At 37.4% G+C, this 24,494-nt stretch overlaps 1 protein-coding gene, 1 non-coding gene and 1 pseudogene across 2 annotated transcripts in view; 2 read left to right on the top strand and 1 right to left on the bottom strand.

Moving 5' to 3' along the window:
- Positions 1 to 24,494, bottom strand: part of LOC122892811 (ubiquitin domain-containing protein 2) — a 60,815-nt gene that overhangs the window by 18,474 nt on the left and 17,847 nt on the right. The window lies entirely within an intron of this gene.
- On the top strand, positions 3,796 to 3,899 carry LOC122897906. Its single transcript, XR_006382718.1, has one exon. It is a non-coding gene; the product is annotated as a U6 spliceosomal RNA (small nuclear RNA).
- Positions 7,714 to 7,841, top strand: LOC122897128 (annotated as a pseudogene).

Below are 24,494 nucleotides of genomic sequence, written 5' to 3'. Positions count from 1 at the left end.
CCTTCCTTATGAATATGAGGTAGCTTTATTTTACCTCTCCCACCTACAAAAGGCATAAGAGCAAAGTCCCATAAAAAGGACAGATGATACATTATGCTTAAGAATAATCACTCCAAATCCATCTCAAATCTATATGCTGAAAAGTTCCAAAGTCACTACTTTATGTGGTAGTAAATAAGGCAAAATAAATGTTTGTGACATCAAGCAAGCTTCCTTTTGTGTCTCAGTCTCTACTTTTCTCTTTATCACAAACACACATAACAGATAAAGTCTACTGAACATCCATACTAAAATACTGAAGTGTTTACAACATATTTTAGTGAAACCGCTGAGCAGTGCAGAATTTTCATTAAAAATATGAAATTAAAAGCCTCATTTTAGGGGGTGCCCACGTGGCTCATTCTGAGAATTCTCATTCTGAGAATTTAAAATACAAGTACCTTCCTTATTTTAAAAAGAACTGTTCTATGATTGTCATGCACATCCTATGCATAGGAGTATATTTTCTAGGAATTGGTCACCAAATGTTGTGCTTTGATTTTAGCTGATATAAACCTAAATTTCTGAAAATACCTGGACATAGAAATCAGTCTAGCAGCTAAGAAGCTACGTTTTTTTTTTTCCCCCCACCAAGTCAACCATTCTCAGTTATAAAGAAAAAGACAGGGGCGCCTGGGTGGCTCAGTGGATTAAGCCGCTGCCTTCGGCTCAGGTCATGATCTCAGTGTCCTGGGATCGAGCCCCGCATCGGGCTCTTTGCTTGACGGGAGCCTGCTTCTCTCTCTCTCTCTCTGCCTGACTCTCCGCCTGCTTGTGATCTCTCTCTCTGTCAAATAAATAAATAAAATCTTAAAAAAAAAAAAAAAAGACATAAACTATGTGTACTCATTAGATTACATCTTGTGCTCTGAAACTTTCAGGTTTATCTGTTTCATATATCATCTGACTGCTGAAACCAAGAAAGATGCTCAGTACCGTTCATAGCATTATGCTCTAACATAGCATTAAGCTATGCTAAGCATAGCATTATGCTCTAACAATGGATTTAAAGATAGGAAACAGTTTTTATTCCCTAAATTTCAGTTTTTAAATCTTTAAATTGCAGGCAACCAACCACACTAAGTTTTTTTATTCCATGGTTTAACATATAGCAAAAGATTAATAATGAAACGTAATTTTATTATTTCGGAAAATACCCTTCTTTCCCCCATCGATCCAGTTATTTTTCTAAAACTTTTACAAAAATCTCACATCTCAGAAAACTCTTACTCACATTCATCTACTCATTTTAACTGTCCTTAAAAATGGTCAGCACTTAATCCCTTTCTGACAAATAAATAGTTTTAACATGCAGAAAACCCAAGAAAAGTTTGCTTTTCAGATTCAAATATGCAACATAATCTTAGACATTATCTTTTACTCCACAAGTGAATGAATTTGCTAAGAATTCACTTTGACATTTTGATAGGGGCGCCTGGGTGGCTCAGTGGGTTAAGCCGCTGCCTTCGGCTCAGGTCGTGATCTCAGGGTCCTGGGATCGAGTCCCGCATCGGGCTCTCTGCTCATCGGGGAGCCTGCTTCCTTCTCTCTCTCTGCCTGCCTCTCTGCCTGCTTGTGATCTCTCTCTGTCAAATATATAAATAAAATCTTTAAAAAAAAAAAAAAAAAAAAAAAAACATGGGGCGCCTGTGTGGCTCAGATGATTGTGTCTGCCTTCAGCTCAGGTCATGATCACAGGGTTCATGTGTTGAGGCCTGTGTTGGGCTCTCTGCTCAGCCAGTAATCTGCTTCTCCCTCTGCCTCTCCCCCTGCCTTGTGTTCTCTCCCTCTCTCTCTCTCTGTCAAATAAATAAAATAAAATCTTAAAAACAAACAAAAAAACCCCACTGATCTCTAAAATGAAGTATGTTTATAGTTATTTTCCTGCTTTTGGTTCTTCTCTTTTGGTTTCCTGCCTTTTGGTTCCCTAATTTAAGATTCAGACTCTTCACATGAATAAAGGAGAACCCATAATGTATAAGTAAGGTATATATCAAGATATGACTCACATAATAATAGCTGTAACAGATTGAAAACGAGAGCATTCCATTTCACTAAGACAACAGCCTAAGGGAATAGACTGAATATTCAAAGAGCTCACCATCAAAGGACAAAATGTTGTTGCACAGAATTCTGAAAATTTGAAAGCAGCAAGGAACAGGATTGGGATAATGTTCCTATATTTAGATTGATTAGAGTATGAAGATCACAAAAATGAAAGGGAAATTTTTGTCACTCCCAAGAGTTATGAATAGATCCCATAGAACTCTTCCACAACAGATGGTGCTGGCCTAAAACTATATTTGTATTTTATTCTCATGTAAATCTAGAATGCACTATACAAACACACACATACTACATATATTCCCTTTACCTAAAGTAACATACTGCCAAAATAAAAATAGGGATATAGGGGCGCCTGGGTGGCTCAGTGGGTTGGGCCGCTGCCTTCGGCTCAGGTCATGATCTCAGTGTCCTGGGATCGAGCCCCACAGGGCTCTCTGCTCGGCAGGGAGCCTGCTTCCTCCTCTCTCTCTGCCTGCCTCTCTGCCTGCTTGTGATCTCTCTCTGTCAAATAAATAAATAAAATCTTAAAAAAAAAAAACCCAGGGATATAGGGATTAAAATGCTTAAACTAAGAGCATCAACATGCTAAAAGTCAAAACCATACCCATAACTTCTCTAAAATCTGAGAATTTAGATGTGGAAGAGATCTTAGATGGTACCAGCTAACCTTACTATTTAACAGGAAGGTAAGGAAGGCCTAACATGGATAAATGACTTGCTCAAGATCAGAAAGAGCCAGGACTATAACCCAGATGACTAGATTAAAAGTCCAGAGCTCTTTTTGCATTATAGCACTCCATGTCTTATTGGGGCTGAGAAATGGGTTTTCTTTTACATATCAAATCAATAACAAGCTTCATTCAAAATAAAGCATGTGTTGTTTTTCTAGTAGCACTCATTCATCTTTCACAGGTTTTGTTAGGACTAACGAAATGTCTCTGATGGGACAAAGGAAAAGCCAATTGAGCAGCACCAGATCCCCAACCTATCTAATCTACCACCTAATTCATTTCTTCAGAGATAACATGCTCACTAAAGAGGAATCCTTTTTTTTTAAATCCAAAGAATTGGACTTAAGATTTTATTTATTTGACACAGAGAGAGACCGCACAATCAAGTGGAGCTGCAGAGGAAGAGGGAGAAGCAGGCTGCCCGCTAAGCAGGGAGCCCAATACAGGGCTCAATCCCAGGACCCTGGTATCATGACCTGAATCGAAGGCAGATGTTTAACTGACTGAGCCACCCAGGTACACAAAGAGGAATCCTATTAACAAGGGAGGAGGTAATGCAGATTTCTGGTCTGTCAGCTTCAGCCTAGAAGTACTCAGCACCTGTAACAGACTAGGCACTAAAGATATGTATGTATACTTATTTAGGTTAAATATACTGTTTTTTATGCTACTATTTTATAAAAAAATAGAAACAAGAACATTGACTATGCTTCCATCCTACAGTTTGTAAAAATTAAGCAGTTAAAATAGAATTTTAAAGACATATATATAATTTCTAATGTTGTCTGAGTTAGCTTTATTGAGGGGGAAAAAATAAACATAATGATTTCCTGGCCTGTTTTTCAGAATATAAATCTAATTACCAATGGCCTGAGCATACAAACAGGCAAGAGGAAAGCCAACCTACAACACTGTATGTGCAAGGATGGACGAATCTCATTAAAAATGTTACACAAGCATGCTTGTTTTGGCAGCACATATACTAAAACTGGAATGATACAGGGATTAGCATGGCCCCTGTGCAAGGATGGCATGCAAATTTGTGAAGCAGTCCATATTTAAAAAGTTACAAAAGCATACAGTTAAATCCAACAAATGCATACAAAAAACCCCAACTTCATTTTGAAGACTGAAATTACACAAAATTGGAACTAAGAATATGGTCACTTAACAGGAGCCCACTGTACCTTCTAAGCAGTATATGAAATTTTCAGACGTTTCATTCTACTGATTTGGGCAATGGTTTTAGATAGAATCACATTCCTTGCATTGCAGGGACCTTTACTTCTGTTAATTTACAGATTGTTCAAGGGATGGGAAGCACACAAAAGGTAAGGATGTCCACCATCCCCACAACTATTTAACCTTGTTTTGAAAATGTTAGCCAGCACAGACAGAACAATCAGAAGTGTGAGAACCAGAAGGGAAGAAGTAAAACCATCTCTAATTGCAGATGATATGATAGTATGACTAGGAAATACAAGAAAGTGCTAAAATTGAATGATTAAAATCAATATGGTAATGGGATATAAAACGGAAGCCTTATATATATAAAATGCCCAGCTAGAAGATTCAATGGAAAAAAAGGTCCCATGTATGACAGTGACCAAAAAAGATATAATACCTGGAATGCAACAAATATTATCAGGATATATTTTTTAAACTCCTAGAAGTCCCAAAAGTAGACTAGACTTTAACAAGATGAAGACCTCTATTGTAGTTAGACATTAACATGTCTAAGTTGCCAATTCTTTCCAAGTGAATATCTACATTTAGCATGTTTCCAATGAAAATAATTAAAAAAACAAACAAACAAATAAACAAAAAAAACCAACTTGGGGCTCCTGGGTGGCTCCGTGGGTTAAGCCTCTGCGTTCAGCTCAGGTCATGATCTCAGGGCCCTGGGATCGAGCCCCAGATCATGCTCTCTGCTCAGCAAGGAGCCTGCACGCCCCCCACCCCCGGCTCCCTCTGCCCACTTCTCTGCCTACTTATGATCTCTCCCTGTCAAATAAATAAATAAAATCTTAAAAAAAAAAAAAAAACTTTCTGGGTGTGCACCTGGGTGGCTCAGTCAATTAAGCATCTGTCTTCAGCTTGGGTCATGATCCAGGTTCCTGGGATTCAGCCCCACATGGGCTCCCTGCTCAATGGAAAGCCTGCTTCTCCCTGTCCCACTCCTCCTGCTGTGTTCCCTCCCACTCTGTCTCAAATAAATAAATTTAAAAAAATTTTAAAAACTAGGGGTGCCTGGGTGGCTCAGTCATTAAGCACCCGCCTTTGGCTCGGGTCATGATCCCAGGGTCCTGGGATTGAGCCCCATGTTGGACTCTCTGCTGGGTGGTAAGCCTGCTTTCCCTCTCCCACTCCCCCTGCTTGTGTTCCTGCTCTCACTGTCTGTCTCTGTCAAATAAATAAATAAAATATTTTAAAAAGTTTTTTAATTAAAAAAAATAAAAAACTTTCTGAAGATGGATGAGTTGATCCTAATATGTAAAAACAAATGGGCAAGAACAGCTAGGAGAATCCTGAAAAAGAAGCACAACAAGGGAGCTGGCCCTACAAATATTAAATACATATTAAATACTACAAATATTAAAACATAAAACCACTAAAAAAAAAACAAAAACAAAAACATAAAACCACTACAGTCAAAAGTGCATAAGGCATATGAACATTTAGAATATAATGAAGTTCAGAAAAAATCCACATATACATGGATATTTAGTATATGAGAGATTTTTATCTTAGACTGTTGAAAAAAATGGGCATCTTAAGTAACAATGTTGGAACTGGATAGTCTCTGGAAAAAAGATAAATTTGGGTCAATACTTTAAACTGTACACCATAATAAATTCTACATGAATGAATCAAAGGTCTAAATGTAAAAACTGAAACAATGTATGCACTACAAGAAAATATAAATTTCTCTGTAATAAAGGAATAGTAAATGCTTTTCCAGAAGCAATAAGAAAAGACTTAATTTTCATGTCGGGGCAGGAGGAGTCAAAATACAAATGACAAGCTTGGAGAGTAACTTACATCATAAGGGGCTAATCTCCCTGGTATACAAAACTAAAAATGGAGAAGACAAAAAGCAGAAACTCTGTAACAGAAAAATGTGAACATCCAGTTCAAAATGGAAAAGGTTAAGTGACATATGAAACAATTTCCAATCTCCCCCATAAGAGAAAAGCAAGTGAAAACTATGCTGGAATTCCCTTTTTTGCTCTTGGGCAACAACTCACGAATCTGACGCTGGTAAGTTGTGGAGAAATAAGATATTCTCTTACATTTGAAGTAGGAGTCTAAGATACCATAGGATTATTATCCAAAGGATTCCCAGTGAAGGGGGAATTTGGCAACATCTAATATAATCACTTATTCATCCATTCACTGAGTCAGCAATCCCAGCTTTAGGATTCTCCTTTCAAGATATACGCCATATAGGGGTGCCTGGGTAGCTCAGTTGTTTAAGCATCAGCCTTTGGCTCAGGTCATGATCCCAGGGCCCTCAAATAGAGCTCCAAGTTGGGCTCTCTGCTCAACCAGAAGTCTGCTTCTCCATCTCCCTTTGCCCCAACCCCCAACTCGCGGTCTCTCTCTCTCTCAAATAAATAAATTAATTTTAAAAAAAAAGATATACTCCATGTAAATATGAAAAGTTATTTCCTGCAGACTTATTTGTATTAAAAGCAATCCAATGGATATATACAGTACAACAATATGATGAAATATAATGCAACTGTAAAGAATAAAGGAGAACTGTGGAAACTCAAATTGGGAGACATTTCCAGAATAATCAAGTCAAATAAATGAGACAGAACAGTACATATATAGTGATACATTTTGTTTAAGGAAATAGGAGAAACAACTACCTCTCTCTATATATTTGGCTTTGTAAAAAACAAAAACAAATGCACACATACTACAAGGATAAACCAGAAATTAATGAAAACAAGTTATCTACAAGGGCTGTGGGATAGAAGAGATAGATGGGAGCAAGACTTCTGAGTATAGCTTTTTATATAGATTTGACTTTTGGAAAGTTGTAAATGTTTTACATATTCAAAACAAAATCAAACAAAAAAAAAAAACAAACTCTAACACTAAACACAGAAATAAATGAATGTAAGTATATATCAAATGTTAACATAACCATATAAAGAAAATAATTATTTCAAGTCAGTTTTGAACATGATACTCTGATTATTCATCTTTAGTGGGATAAATTTTAAGCAACAAAAAATCAACTACAAAAGACATCTTTAACCTCACTCAGCAGGTTTAAGTGCTAAGAATTCATGTATAATACTAATTACTATAATTCTACAACACTGGATATTTACTGTAGGATAAAGTAAATAAAGAACTATATTAATATCAATAGGAACTGAATTTTTTAAAAATTTATTTGACAGAAAGAGAGAGCACAAGGAGGCAGAATGGGAGGCAGAGGGAGAGGGAGAAGCAGGCTCCCTGCAGAACAGAGAGCCCGATGTGGGGCTCGATCCCAGGACACTGGGATCATAACCTGAGCCGAAAGCAGATGCTTGACCGGCTGAGCCACCCAGGCACCTCAGGAACTGAAATTTAAGAATATTTTATTTATTTGAGAGAGAGAGCACAAGTGGCAGAGGGGTTGGGGGTGGGGGGACAGAAGGAAAAGAGAAGTAGGGTCCCCTCTAAGCAGGGAGCCTGATGTGGGCTCCATCTCAGGACCCTGAGATCATGACCTGAGCTGAAAAGCAGATGCTTAACCAACTGAGCCACCCAGGCGCCCCAGGAACTGAAATTTTTAATAAAAATAAAAACATATAAAAAATTAGGCTAATTTTGAATTGTACATATCAATATAAACTCATAATTTAAAAAGAGCTTTGCGCAGTGGCAGTATCGTAGCCAATGAGGTTTATCCGAGGCGCGATTATTGCTAATTGAAAAAGTGCTTTATAGCTCTGTTGACTAAAAGGGCTTAGAAATAATAGTAGTAATAAACATACCTCACTCCCAGATTTTAGTTCTAAATACCACACCCATCTAAAAGGTCCTAGGGCATTTGGAGAAATGGCTAGTGCTATGATTAGGCCTGGAAAAATTAAAAGCAAGCTTGGGACATGTAGTTGGCTGAGAAAACAAGAAAGTGCTCGAATGACAAATGAGATCACCTCAAAGGCACAAAGAAGACAGTCTGAAGGAGACAACACCTGCATCAATTTTGGAGCATAAAAAATAATGACTAGAATTGACTTTAATATATTGAATAAGTAAAATTCATGAATCTTTACTACTACTAAAAGGGAAAGATGAGAGAAGAGAAGAAAGGCTCTTTCTTTTTTTTTTTTTCCCAAGATTTTATTTATTTATTTGACAGAGAGAGATCACAAATAGGCAGAGAGGCAGGCAGAGAGAGAGAGGAGGAAGCAGGCTCCCTGCCGGGCAGAGAGCCCAATGCGGGACTCGATCCCAGGACCCTGAGATCATGACCTTAGCTGAAGGCAGCGGCTTAACCCACTGAGCCACCCAGGTACCCAGAAAGGCTCTTTCTTACTGAAGAATGCCAGTAATAAAGGAAGAATGACATGTTTAAAGGAATCATTCTTTACAACCCCAAAATTGATTAGGGTAAGGATCATCAATAGATATATTAAAACATCCTGGGTAACAGAACAAACAAGCCGTCAGAGGATCACAGAGGAAAAATTACACTGTAGATATCTGACACTCATTACTTGAACCAAATAGCTAGACTTAACCTCTTGATGCACTGTAGTATGAAGTATAAAAAACAAAGATGTAATATTCTTACCCAAAATGTTTAATTAAATCTAATTAAGCTTTAAATCTGAACTTCTTACTTATAGGAAATACAAAAGATAAAGGAAAAACCTCAAGGTTGTGAAACTGAGCCCTGAGTGGGGGTGCTCTGCACTCGGCACAGAGTCTGACTGAGAATCTACCTCTACCACTGCCCCTCTCCTGCTCATGCACACACACACTCTTTCTAAAATAAATAAATAAATAAATAAATAAATAAATAAAATCTTTAAAAGAGAGAGAAAAATGTAAATATAGCAAAATGTTAACTACTAAATCTACAAGGGTACACAAGTGTTTATTTTACTACTTTTTTCATCTTTGAATATTTTCACAATAATTTTTTGGCGAAGAAAACCCAAACACTGAGAAGCAATTAAGATTTGAACACATTAGGGGTGCTTGGGTGGCTCAGTGGGCTGAGCCTCTGCCTTCGGCTCGGGTCATGTTCTCAGGACCCTGAGATGGAGCCCCGCATCGGGCTTTCTGCTCTGCGGGGAGCCTGCTTCCCTTTCTCTCTCTCTGCCTGCCTCCCTGCCTACTTGTGATCTCTGTCTGTCAAATAAATAAATAAAATCTTGAAAAAAAAAAACACAATAGGACTTCAAAGTATATGAAGAAAATCTGAACTAAAGGCGAAATAAGACCATCCCACAATTATACTTGGCTATCTCAACATTCTTCAATCAGTAACTAATAGAATAAGAAGACAAAAAAATCAATAATACAGAAGACAGCAAAAACAGGGGCGCCTGGGTGGCTCAGTGGGTTAAGCCTCTGCCTTTGGCTCGGGTCATGATCCCAGGACCCTGGGATCGAGCCCCACATCGGGCTCTCTGCTCAGCGGGGAGCCTGCTTCCCTCTCTCTCTCTCTGCCTGACTCTCCATCTACTTGTGATTTCTCTCTGTCAAATAAATAAATAAAATCTTTAAAAAAAAAAAAAAAGAAGACAGCAAAAACATTATTAATCAACTTGACATTAATGACATTGCTAGGACATTCCACCCAACAAGGAAAATATATATATTCATATCAAGGGCACATATACCATTCACGCCAAGATAGGCACTACAAAACCTAAGAGAAGGGGGCGCCTGGGTAGCTCAGTGGATTAAGCCTCTGCCTTCAGCTCAGGTCATGATCTCAGGGTCCTGGGATAGAGCCCTATATCGGGCTCTCTGCTCAGCAGGGAGCCTGCTTCTCCCTCTCTCTGCCTGCCTCTCTCTGCCTACTTGTGATCTCCATCAAATAAATAAACAAAATCTTAAAAAAACCTAAGAAAACAGAAATGACATAAAATGTGCTTTACAATCATAAATGGAATTAAATTAGAAACTGATTACATAAAAGTTATTTGGAAAAATCCTAAAATAATTAGAGATTAAATAATACAAAACATCCAAATAAGTCATGGGTAAAAGAGAAGTCAGAAAATACTTTGAGGGACACATGGGTGGCTCAGTCAGTTAAATGTCTGCCTTTGGGTAAGGTCATGATCCCAGGGTCCTCAGATCAATTCCACATTGGGCTCCTTGCTTAGCAGGGAGTCTGCTTCTCCCTCTGCCTACAGTTTCCCCTGCTTGTATTCTCTGTCAAATAAACCAATAAAATCTTGAAGAAAAAGAAAACTTTTGAGTGGGACACCTGGGTGGCTCAGTTGTTAGGTGTCTGCCTTCAGCCTGGGTCATGATCCCGGGGTCCTCAGATGGAGCCCCGCATCTGGCTCCCTGCTTGGCGTGATGCCAGCTTCTCCCTCTCCCACTCCCCCTGCTTGTGTTCCCTCTCTTGCTGTTTCTCTGTCTGTCAAGTAAATAAATACAATCTAAAAAACAACAACAACAACAAAACTTTGAATGGAATGAAAATGAAAATATATCAAAATTTTAAGATGCTTCCAAAAAGCACTGCTTAGACAAAAATTTATAGCATTAAAATGCTACTATTAGAAAGTCTCAAATCAACCATGTAAGCTTCTACTTTAAAATGCTAAAAGAACAAATTAAACTCAAAGTTTAATAAAGAAAGTAATAAAAAGCAGAAACCAAAGAAATTGAAAACAGAAAAAAGAAAAATTATAACGGCAAAAGCCTTAAAAAAAAAAAGTCAATGAACTGATAAACTTCTAGCCAGACTGACTAAGAAAAAAAAAAGACAAAAATGCTCAACATCAGGCACCTGGGTGGCTCAGGCAGGATCTCAGAGTCCTCGGATGGAATCCCTACACTGGGCTTCATGCTCAGTGGGGAGTTTGCTTCCCTCTGTCCCTTTGCCCCTCCTCCAACTTGTGCTCTAGCTGTCTCTCAAAAATCTTAAAAAAAAAAAAAAAAAAAAAAAAAAAAGATTATCAACATCAGGAATGACCAAGGGAACATCACTAAAGATCCAGCAGATTTTCAAGGGATAATAAAGTAACATTCACTGAGGAGAAAAGGGTTAATTAACTTGACTACCTCTGTAGAAGACATTAAGTTTGTCTTTACAAACTTCCCAAAAAAGAAAACTCCAGGCCCAGATGGGATTATTGAATTCTATCAATATAAAGAAGAAATGATGTAATTACTCTTCCTTTCAGAAAACAAAAGAGAACGGAATACTCCCCAATTCAATCTATGGGGCCACAACAGCACCGGTAACAAAATAAGACAAATTAAAAAAAAAAAAAAAACTACAAACAAGTATGCCTCACAAACATAGATGCTAAGATGAAATAAAGATCTTATCAGGCATATAAAGACTGAAAGAATTTATCACCTGCATACCTGCATCACAGGAAACGTTATACAGTCCTTTAGGCAGAAAGAAAACGGTAACAGATGGAAATATGAATCTATACAAAGGAATGTGGATCACCAAAAATGGTTACGTACATGGATAAATATAAAAGATATTTTAAATTATTATTCAACTCGCCTTACCAAATAATTGAGTGCTATCACCAAGAAAGGCAGAGTAAGGATTTCTGAAAATCTCTACAAATACAATGAGAATATTGTCAAAATAAACTTCAGAACTCTGGCAATTAACCAAAGACCTCTTACAACCTAGGGAGCATGTAGTCTTTCTTATTTAAGAAAAAGTGCTATTTGGGGGCACCAGGGTGGCTCAGTGGGTTAAGCCTCTGCCTTCTGCTCAGGTCATGATCTCAGGGTCCTGGGGTCAAGCCCTGCATCGGGCTCTCTGCTCGGCTGGGAGCCTGCTTCCCCCTCCCTCTCTGCCTGCCTCTGCCTACTTGTGATCTCTCTCTCTGTCAAATAAATAAAATCTTAAAAAAAAAGAAAAAAGAAAAGAAAAAAGTGTTATTCTGGCAAAAACCATGAGTTTTGTGGTATTTTAACATGCCTTTGACTAATCCCCCTTTTCCCACCTCCAAGGTAACCTTGAAAACCAACAAACAGCAATCATAGTAAAAGCCACCAGCATCACAGGCACAAGATGGGTCAGGATCAGAACAGGGTTGGAGCTCTTTAAGAGCCCCACTTGCAGAACAAAACAAAACAAAACAGAAAAAAACCCAAATTGAGAAACCTTTCATTTTTTAGCCTATGTGTAAGTTCTCTAGGAAATACTACTAATAGAGCCTGTCTTTATTTTACCTAACTTACAGTTCTCCCAGAATAAACAGCCTTTTCCTGGGGGCATTTGTCAAAAACAATAAGCAGAAATTGTTTAACACTGCACCTGTAAGAGGTAGTGAAATATTTGGGTCAAGCAAGAAAAACTGTTCAAAGCTGGGGAATGCGATGTCCAGAAAAACTCCACACACTTCTAGGAATCTAAAAGGCTGCACAGGCATAGGACTGTGCATATCTAGAGCTGTGTACATGTTCAGGAAAGACCAAGAATGTGCTAAGGTCTCACTTCTGACACTAAGACTCTGTAACAGCAGGAAGTAAGAGCTAAGGCACAGCAGTAAACCAGATGAATTTTAAAGATGAGTCCCAATATGAACAAAGAGCCATGTAGCAAAGAATGAGAGAGTTACTAGTTCTGCACTTTTAAGGAAATATATCCAATCATTAGCTCACCACTAAGGCAAACTAGCAGAGACTTCAGGGGCCACACCTAATAAAGAACACAAACGTTACAGAATTAGTTCAGTAAAGTCAGTTTAAAACAAAACAAAACAAAACAAAAAAACAGCAACAACAATAACAAACCCTGAAGGAGGAGACTCTGATTTGAAGGGTTGTAAATGTTCAGGTTTTAACCAAAAAGTTAAGTCATGCAAGTATGGCCCACACACAAGGAGGAAGGAAAGCAGATAATAGAAACTCACTGAGAAAGTCCAGACTTCGGACTTACTAGAGTTTAAGTTGCTATCTTAAATATATTCAACGCACTAAAGAAAACCATGTGTAAAGAACTAAAAGAATGAGAACTAAGTCTTGTTTTTTTTTTTAAAGTAGGCTACATACTTAACGTGAGGCTCAAACTCATGACGCTAAGATCAAGAGTCATATGCTCTACTGACTGAGCCATTTAGGCACCCCTGAGAACTCTTAATAAAGAGAGAGAAAGTTGGGGCACCTGGGTGGCTCAGTGGGTTAAAGCCTCTGCCTTCGGCTCAGGCCATGATTCCAAGTTCCTGGGATCAAGCCCCGTGTTGGGCTCTCTGCTCAGCAGGGAGCCTGCTTCCCTTCCTCTCTCTCTCTCTCTGCCTCTCTGTCTACTCATGATCTCCGTCTGTCAAATAAATAAATAAAATCTTAAAAAAAAAGAAAAAGAGAGATAGAAAGTATTATATTTTAAATATGAATATAGTTGAGACACAATGTTACACTAGTTTCAGGTGTACAATAGTGATTCAATATCTCTATTTGTTATGCTATGCTCACCACAAGTGCTACACTGTCATCACAGAATGCTATTACAATATCACTGACTATATTCCACAATATCAACTGAATATATTCCCTTTGCTGTGCCTTTTATTCTTGTGACTTATTCATTCCATAACTGGAAGCCTGTATCTCCCACTTCCGTTTACCCATTTTGCTTCCTCTACCCACCAAGAGACAGAAATTATTTTTAAAATCATGGAGTTGAAAAGTGCAATAACAAATGAAAAATTCACTAGAGAGACTCAATATCATATTTGAGCAGGAAGGAGGAAGAGTCAGTGAACATGAAGAAAAGTCCACTGAGATGATTTAGCCTGAGAAACATTAAAAAAAAAGGAAGGAAAATAAACAAAGCCTCAAGAGTTCTTGACAATGGCAACCAATTAAGATTACCAATATACATACACATAACATGAGTCCTAGAAGGTAGAGAAAAAGTTAGAAGGAGTATTGGGAAAAAAAGTGGCACAAAACTTCTTATATCTGATGAAAAGCATCAATCTACATAGCAAGTAGATCAACAAACTCAGAAATCCCTATCTAGACATATCATAATTAACCTGACAACAACCAAATATAAAGAGATCTTGAAAGAACAGGAAGGAACTCATTACATACAAGACATTCTCAAAAAAGTTCAACAGCGGGCGCCTGGGTGGCTCAGTGGGTTAAGCCGCTGCCTTCGGCTCAGGTCATGATCTCAGGGTCCTGGGATCGAGTCCCACATCGGGCTCCCTGCCGAGCAGAGAGCCTGCTTCCCTCTCTCTCTTTCTCTCTGCCTGCCTCTCCGTCTACTTGTGATCTCTCTCTGTCAAATAAATCAATAAAATCTTTAAAAAAAAAAAAAAAAAGTTCAACAGCTGGGGCGCCTGGGTGGCTCAGTGGGTTGGGCCGCTGCCTTCGGCTAAGGTCATGATCTCAGGGTCCTGGGATCGAGTCCCGCATCGGGCTCTCTGCTCAGCAGGGAGCCTGCTTCCTCCTCTCTCTCTCTGCCTGCCTCTCTGCCTACTTGTAATCTCTCTCTGTCAAATAAATAAATAAAATCTTTAAAAAAAAAAAAAGTTCAACAGCTGATTTCTTAGCAGCAGCCATGAAGGACTGAAGGAAGTCAGATGGCAAATTCAAAATAACGAAGAGTGCGTCAACTAAGAATTCTATACCCAGCAAATGGTACATTTTGAAAATTATGGAGAAAGTAAAACATTCCTAGATAAACAAAAACTGAGAGGATCCGCTGCTAGCAGACTAGCTCTGCAAAAAATACCAAGAAGTTCTTCAGGCTGAAATAAAGTGATACTTGACAGTACTTGAATATACATGAAGAAATATATATTTTTGACTTGAAATTATTTCTCCTATTTGATTTTTTTCTTTTAATTAGGGCCCACAGCCAGCATGAAGCCCAATGGAGGGCTTGAACTCTCGAGCTTGATATCAAGACTTCAGCTAAGATCAAGAGTTGGATATTTAACCAACTGAGTCACCCAGGCACCCCTCCTATCTGATTTAAAAGACAATTGTATAAAGCAATAATTATAAATTTGTGCTGATGAACATACAATATATGAAGTGTATAAAGATGTAATTTATATATCAATAACAGCACAATGAGGGAAGGGAAGGGGTTACATTAGTTTTTATATGCTACTGAAATTAGATTGCTTTCAATTAGAACTAGATTGTTAAAAATTAAGATGTTAATTATAATCTCCAGAGCAACCAACCATAAGAAATTGATTCGAGGGGCGCCTGGGTGGCTCAGTGGGTTAAGCCGCTGCCTTCGGCTCAGGTCATGATCTCAGGGTCCTGGGATCGAGTCCCGCATCGGGCTCTCTGCTCAGCAGGGAGCCTGCTTCCCTCTCTCTCTCTCTCTGCCTGCCTCTCCATCTACTTGTGATTTCTCTCTGTCAAATAAATAAATAAAATCTTTAAAAAAAAAAAAAGAAATTGATTCGAAAATATACAGTGAAAGAAATGACAAGGGAATTAAAATGATATGCTAGCAAATATCTATTTAACACAAAATAAAGCATTAATAGAAGAAAAAAGAAGATATGTAGCAAAAAAAAAAAAAAAAGGAAAATGGCAGGTGTAAATCCTATCTTACTAGTAATAACATGAAATATAAATATTAGGTATTCTAATTAAATGCTGAAATTTACAGGGGTGCCTGGCTGGCTCAGTTAACAGAGGATGCAACTCTTGATCTTGGGGTTGTAGGTTCACCCCACATTGGGTACACAGATTACTTAAAATTTCTTTTTTCAATCTTAAAAAAAGATGTTGAATATTACAGAATGGACAAAAAAACTATCACCCAACTATATGCTATCCATAACAGACACTTTAGATTGAAAAACACACAAGTTGAAAGCAAAAAAAATCAAAAAAGATATATCATGCAAACAGTCACCAAAAGAGAGCTGGAGTGGTTTTAACACAAACTTTTTTACTAAAGACAAAGAAGGACATTTTATAATAAAGAGGTCAATCCATCAGGAAGATATAATAATTATAAACATATATGCACTTAACAACAGAGTCCCAGAATATATGAAGGAAATACAGACAGCAGTGAAGGGATCAAGTTTTATAATAGCTAGAAAGCAGAATACTCCATTTTCAATAATGGATAGGATATAGACAGAACATCAATAAAGAAACAGAAGACCTGAACAATACTATAAATGAACTAAACCTTATAGACAGATGTATAGAACATTCTACCTAACAATAGTAAAATAGTAAAATACATGGTTTTCTTAAGTGCACATGGAAATTTGCTAGGATAGACTACTAAGTTAGGCCACAAAACAAGTCTCAATAAACTTAAGACTGAAATCATACAACATATTCTCTGACCAAAATGGAATGAAGATAGAACCCAGTAAGAAGGAAAACTAGAAAAGTCATAAATATATGGAAATTAAACAATACATTCATACCAAATAGATCAAATTAAAAAACCACAAGGAAATGTGAAAAAATAAATGAAAACAAAAACACAAAATACAAAAACTCATGGGATACAGAAAAGCAATGCTCAGAGGGAAAGATCTCAATCAATAACCTAACTATACACTTTAAGGAACTAAAAAAAGAAGAGCAAAGTAAACCCAAAGCTAGCAGAAGGTAGATAATGTAAAGATAAGAACAGAGATAAACAAAATAGAGAACAGAGAAACGAAAGATTCAATAAAGCCAAAAGTTAGTCCTTTGAAAAGATCAACAAAATAAAACTTTTTAGCTCAACTAAGAACAAGAGAGAAGACACAAATAACTAAAATCACAAACAAAAGTACAGTTATTATTACTACCTTACAGAAATAAAAAGGATTATAATACTGGAATACTATAAACAATTAGTTGTACAACAACAAATTAAATAACCTAGGTGAAACAGACAAGTTCCCAGAAACAGATTATCAAAATTGACTTAAGGAGAAAGATGGGCGGCACCTGGCTGACTCAGGCAGTGGATCATACAACTCTTTATCTTGGGTGTAGAGATTGCTGGGAAAAAGAAAAAAAAAAAATCGAAAAACAAGAAAAAGAAAAGGAGGAGGAGGTGGAGGAAGAAGGAGGAAGAAAAACAACAACAACAACATCAACAATAAGAGACCTATAACAAAAGTTGGAATCGGTAATCAAAAACCTCCCAATAGAGAAAAGCCCAAGACCAGAAGCCTTCCCTGGTGAATTCTACTAAACATTTAAAGAATTAACACCAATCCTTTTCAAATGCTTTCAAAAAACAGAAGAGTAGAGAACACTTCCTAACTCATTCTATGAGGCCAGCGTTACCCTAACCAAAGCCAAAGATAACTGCAAAACAAACAAAACAAAACAAAACCCCAAAACAAAAAATAAAACAAAAAAACACCCCCCAAAACAACAGACCAATATGCCTTAAGAGGATAAATGCAGAAACTCTCAACATAATATTAGCAAACTGAATCCAACAGCATATTTAAAAAATGGTAAATACCACACGATCAAGTAGAATTGTCTCAGTAATGCAACTCGTTCAAAATAAGAAAATCCACGTAACTGGGGCACCTGGGTGGCTCAGTCATTAAGCATCTGCCTTGGGCTCACGTCATGCTAGCATGGTCTTGGGATTGAGTCTTGCATGAGCCCAGCATCAACCCTGCATGAACTTTGCATCAGGCTCCCTGCTCAGCAGGAAGCCTGTTTCTCCCTCTCCCACTCCCCCTGCTTCCCTGCTTGTGTTCCCTCTCTCGCTGTCTCTCTGTCATATAAATAAATAAATAAAATCTTTATTTTAAAAAAAAGGAAGATCAATGTAATTAATATGCCACATTAAAGAATGAAGGAAAAAACATGCAATCATCTCTATGAATAAAAAAGAGTTACCTGATAAAACCCATTATTCTTTCACGATAAAAACACTCAAAAAGCGGGGCACCTGGGTGGCTCAGTGGGTTAAGCCATTGCCTTTGGCCCAGGTCATGATCCCAGGGTCTTGGGATCGAGCCCTGCGTCGGGCTCTCTGCTCAGTGGGGAGCCTGCTTCCCCCCCCCCCGCCTGTCTCTCTGCCTACTTGTGATCTCTGTCTGTCAAATAAATAAAATAAAATAAAAATTAAAAAAAAAAAAACACTCAAAAAGCTAAGAACAGAAGGGCGCTTCCACAAAATGGTAAAGGATCTTCATAAAAAACCCCACAGCTAACATCATACTCAATAAACACTGAAAGCTTTCTCCCTAATAACAAGGTAAGAACTAAGAAACTCTTACTATTGCTTAAAGAGAGCAGGGAGGGAGATCCTATAGCAGTAACGTTCAATAACTAAAATATACATTCTAGGGTGCCTGGATGGCTAGGTGGGTTAAGCCACTGCCTTTGGCTCAGGTCATGATCCCAGGGTCCTGGGATCTAGCCCCACATCAGTCTCCCTGCTTCTCCCTCTGCCCCTGCTTATGTGCTCTCTCTCACTCTCTCTCAAATATATTTCTAAAAATATATAAACTGATTAATAATTATAAAAGTGACATTTTAAAAAATCGCCATTTGACAACCACTGTAATTATTTGAGGCAACAATTATCAATGGATATGAGAGGTATCTATTGGATAAGAAACAAAATATTTACATAAACTCAAACTTCCTACTAGATACTTATTATTTCCATAGGAAAAATGTTATTAACTTTACAGTGAAGAAACTTAGCTGGAACCGTAACTGATCAAAATTAACTTCACCAATAATGGGAAAACAGACATTTTTCTATTGAATATACAGATTCAACTGTGTATGTGACTCCTGACATCATGCACTGGGAAGGACACAATCTCTGGGGTATTCTTGCCCCAACTACATAATCATGAGGAAGCCAAGCTTGATGAAACATCAGAAAAATTTAAATTAATAAACACCACAAAATAACTGGCCTGTATCTGTATGTTTCAAAATAACAAAATCATGAAAGATTGAAAGGTCTCCAGAAGAGTTCCAGATTAAAGTAGACTAAAGTAGACAACTAAACAAAATGCATGATCCTGGGAGATTTTCTTTGAATATCAGTGAAGATAATGATGAAATTGCCTGAAGTCCAAAGAGCAAATATTAGCATTATATCAATATTAAGGTCCTGGTTTTGATAATTGTATGGTGGTTATATAAGAGAATGTATTTGCTCTTAGGAACTATACACTCACTGAAGTATTTTGGGGTAAAAAGGTTTCCTGTCTGCAACTTATCAAATGGTTGAAGAAAATGTAAGTATTTAAACTTATGTACATATATATAAAGAAAGATTATAAAGCAGATGTGATAAAATGTAACATTTGGGAAAATCTGAATGAAGGGCATAAAGAACTTCCTTCTACCATTTTTGCAACTTTAAGTCTGACATATTTTAAAATAAAGTAAAACAAACAAAAAAGACCTGTGACCTTTTGACAATCCCTTAGGTATAGATTTGGATTTGGGAGAGCAACCATGTTATTAACCAAGATCTCACTAAGGCTGCAAAGACCCAGGGCCTTATAATGGTGCAGGCTGTGTCTGGATGGAATTAGATTTTTTAAGACTCTCCCTGACCACCTCAAAATTCTTCAGGAATTTGCAAGAATATTCCTGTAAGGATTTAGAAGTACCTGCTGGCAATGAGCCCATCACTCTGATTGTAGCATCACAGGTATAGAAAGAAGCAGTCTGCCACAAAATATTGCTTTTTTTCAGAAACAGTACGTCAACAGAGAATGCTACTATGGCCCAGTCACTGTGAAGAGTGCTATCTATATACTGTCCTACTGAATGCTCTCAACGCCAGTATAATCTCTGTCTTAAAATGAGGAAGAAAACTTAAAAGCCAAAATATCTAAGTGGGGAGGAGGAAAAGGGAGATGGCAATAATAAAATAAGTTTAATTGGATTGTTAAAAAGATTTAATGGGGTAATATTTCTCAAAGACACAATTAGAACATTGCCAAGCATATATAAAAAAACAATACCTAAATGTCTGTTAAATTAATACAAATAAAAATGTCCCAAAGATCATAATGCTAAATGTTACAGCTGGGCTCAAACTGAGACGGACTCCAAGGTTCATATTCTTAGCCACTAGGCCTTTACTGTCTCATCGCTTTAAGAGTTACTGGATTGTTCAACTTTCACCTACCCTTCCAAAGTAAATCAACATGATAACCAATCTGTCAGGTCACAACGATCTATGACGAAGGTGTGAACCAGCAAGTTGGTTAGGATGGCACAGCAAGTTGGCATGGGTCTCAAGTGCCCAAACTGCACGCTATTTCCCAGACAGCATACACCAGTTACCAAAAACATGTTGATGCCTGTCCCAAGCTGCTGCCAAGAAAAGTACAAAGTGTTTCCTAAGCCACCAGTGATCCGTAAGACTCTATTCAAGGGGGTCTCCATTTTCAATCTGAAAAGTTTCCTTTGCTTGAGAAATTGGCCAAAATGTGGGTAAATGCACTTTACTTGAATTACACTCATTTGCCAAGTCCTTTTCTTTTAATGGGCTTCTAAGTGCAGTCAAAGCCCTCTTACTTTTAACAACAGGTCAGAGTCAAAGAGTATGTTCAACAGACTCATAGAACATAATGGTATTTTGGCTTGTACAAGATTTTGCAACAAAATCTGTAAAGCAGAACTAGGACTCAATCATCAAAATCTCTCTCTCCACCAAGTTATCAGAAAGTGATATTTGATGCAAACAATCAACAGAAACTACTAGAAACTGTACCACCTTGGGGATAGAGTCACGGGAAAAGACAGATCTTTTTTTTTTTTTTTTTTTTAAAGATTTTATTTATTATTTCACAGACTGAGAGAGAGAGAGGGGGAAGCAGGCCCCCCGCCGAGCAGAGAGCCCGATATGGGACTCGATCCCAGGACTCTGAGACCACGACCCGAGTGGAAGGCAGAGGCTTAACCCACTGAACCACCCAGGCGCCCGAAAAGACAGATCTTGAATGTCACTTAATTCTTTAAAATTGCATCTATGGCTATTAACATTACAAAACACCAAGCTTTACTTTTAGCTTATTTAAGTGCACTGTTCTGAAGGAAGTAATGTCATAAGGAATACATACTCTCACAAACTGCACACATAAATGCCTTGGGAAACTTACTCAATTATAGCAAGGTTTTTCCTTTGCTCTAGTTTACATTGCATTTCTTCAGATTAAGTCCCAAGAAGTACATCTCTCACTTCATTGTGGTGACTCTACTAATTCTTAACTTTCAAAACAGAGAGCCAGGTTAATTTTAGAAAAAATACAATAATCTCTCCTGAAATGAAAAGCTAACAATGACATTTCCATTATATCCCAGAACATGATTAAAGTCAAACTCTCGAAGCCTAACTGCTCTAGAAGCATAGCTACAATGACTTCAAAATGCACATTTCTCTTAATGTATGATTTTTGCTTTTTTTATACATATAGTATACAACATGAGTATGAAAGAATGCACACCAAAATGTTTGTTAGGTGGAAGGATAAATGTGATTTACTTTTTCTTAAATATGCTCCTTAACTTTTAAAAAATTTTTTACAGGGCAACTGGGTGGCTCAGTGGGTTAGGCATCTGCCTTTGGCTTGGGTCATGATCCCAGAGTCCTGGGATCGAGCCCTGTGTTAGGCTCCTTGCTCAGAGGGAAGTCTGCTTCTCCCTTTTCCTCTACTGCTCCCCTTGCTTATGCTCTCTCTACCTCTCTCTCTCTGTCAAATGAATGAATACAATCTAAAAAAAAGTTTTTTTAACTTAAAAAAATAAAAATTTTTTTACAAAAATGTTATTTATAAGTTTTTAAAATGACCATAAATATATACAGTAAGAAAAGATTAGTCCTAAATAAGTTCTCACATAAGAGACCATATATAAGAATACACAAAAAATAATAATACATACATAATATATATTTTGTGTATGTCTGTTTTTATATATACTATATATATATAATGAACATGTCACATATAGGAATAAAAAGCTTCAATTACTCTCCTTTCTTAACTAGAAAGCAATCTTACAAATGTTCCAGTCTTAACTTCTGACCGGTTTAGCAATGCTGTAAGTAGCTTTTAGACCACATCAGGAATAAATGCAAAGACATCATTAGTCAACACTTTCCTACTCATTAAAATTGCATAGCATTTCCCCCAAGACTTCAGTACAAAAATAACTTGCCAATGTGTTTGATACTACCTATTATTAAAACAGAATTATTTCTCAATGGAAACTGAATTTTATTCTACATCCTAATTTTCTTTAATCTCCCTCAATGTCTCATCAGAAAATTTCTTTTTCCTCCCTCTTTAATAAATGGTAGAACTTCTCACACTTTTATTATTTAGGCTTTTAGTATTCATGCTTATTCCAAACTGAAAAAACTTATCTTTACCACTGAAATGCACCTTAAAAAAAAGAAATTTATTCTTAAAATGAGGATATTTATTATTCCCATCTTAAAATGCTTAAGGATCAACCATTACAGAAAAAAAAAGTTAAATGTTTTTTAGTCATTTCTTTGCCCTATGCGGTTACATTGTAATTTCAAGTCAGAATCTTCAGTATTGGTATACAGAAAACAAAAATGCAAATACAAGAACCTATTTCCTACCCCATGACAGGTCCAATACAAAAAGACAGTCTCTTTGCTTTCAAGGGTAGCTTCAGTAACAGATAAGCAACTTTCCCCATTCTCTTGTTACAGCTGAAGTATCTCATTCAATGTTCATTCCAGAAGTACTGGGTATCATTTTATTGTTTCTCAAGTTAGCTTTCTTTTTTTTTTTTAAAGATTTTATTTATTTATTTATTTGACAGAGAGAAATCACAAGTAGTTGGAGAGGCAGGCAGAGAGAGAGAGAGGGAAGTAGGCTCCCTGCTGAGCAGAGAGCCCGATGCGGGACTCGATCCCAGGACCCTGAGACCATGACCTGAGCCGAAGGCAGCGGCTTAACCCACTGAGCCACCCAGGCGTCCCTCAAGTTAGCTTTCATTATGTCCTATTTATATGTGGTGGCACACACATCTCAATTTTTCAGTTCAAAATTATGAGATGTTAAAGGACATATAAACTACTCGAGTCATTTAGTAAGAGACAGGCATCCAAAACATCATGCAACCATCACAAACCCAGAGCAGCAAAATCCAAATTCATAGAAGGATGTGTTCAATAGGCCCTATGTGTTAATTTTTGGCAATATGACAATGAATAAAGGCCCAAAAGCTTTTTAATCACCAAGTTAAAATTATTATTCCCAGGGTAACTAAAGTTCAAGGCAGAAATATATTGGTGACTGCCAAAGAACATAAGCTACCACAATGAAACTATATTAGGGGACCAGCATAGGTCCGCCCTCCCAGTTCTGAGCAAGACACATTCAGGAGAGAGATGGTCTCTGTTCCCTTTATCATCTATAAAACCAGAAGGTGGTTCCAAATGTTCATATGTTGACATTTTAAATACAAATACTCGTTCACTTCTGGGTTCCAATCCCCATCCTTTAAGTGCCAGATATAATAATCAGAAAGAACTTTCATGTAATCTCCTTCAACTCACCCCTTGGGGCAATCACCACTTTATGATCTGAGACAGATTTTCTAATACTCTATACTAAGGGTGATTTCAGATCATAGGCCTAGAAAAACTTTATTAAGCTTTCTTCAGATTAGACAAATCTTTCTTTGCTTGTACTTCAAGGACCTTAAGGAAACTTGTTTCCCCACAAGGCTCAACTGCTAAATTCAAGACAAGTTTGCATAAACTGAATTTTAAGCTGAAAACATTCAGTCTCTATTAGGAGGTACAGGTGAAAGTGAAAAAGAGGGGCACAAAAGATGAATGAGATTAACACTTTTTTCCACTTAATCAAATTTTAGATAATTAAGATCTTAATTCAGAATTTCTACCTTGTGAAAAACAATATAATTTCTTGACTAAGATTGAAGACAATTACCCACCTCATTTTTTACTGCTACCATCTCTATTTTGGCCACAAGAGTGAACACAAGGGTCCTTAAGAAACACATTCCATTAACTTTAACTCAACTATGTTTATTGCCACAAAGGAAAAACACACATACTTCTGCTGCAAGGAAAGAAAAGTCAACCCAAACTCTATCATCTGTGGAGATGATACTGAATTAAAAAACAGAAGACGGAGCTTACAGTTTGGGATACTCCTTTTACTCCTTATTCAGATCAAAACTTCTCTGTGCCTGAGGTTACTCCTTTGTGAAACAGCGATATTAACATCATCCTTCCTTAAAGTCAAAGGGTTCTTGTAAGAATCAAGAAAATATGGGGCGCCTGGGTGGCTCAGTGGGTTAAGCCGCTGTCTTCAGCTCAGGTCATGATCTCAGGGTCCTGGGATCGAGCCCCGCATCGGGCTCCTTGCTCAGCGGGGAGCCTGCTTCTCTCTCTGCCTCTGCCTGCTTGTGATCTCTGTCTCTCTCTCTCTCTGTCAAATAAATAAATAAAAACCTTTAAAAAAATATATA

This window comes from Neovison vison, chromosome 1 (assembly GCF_020171115.1).
Source record: "Neovison vison isolate M4711 chromosome 1, ASM_NN_V1, whole genome shotgun sequence".
NCBI lineage: Eukaryota > Metazoa > Chordata > Mammalia > Carnivora > Mustelidae > Neogale > Neogale vison.
Note: the sequence above shows the minus strand (reverse complement) of the source record. Positions and strands in the feature narration are given on the sequence as shown.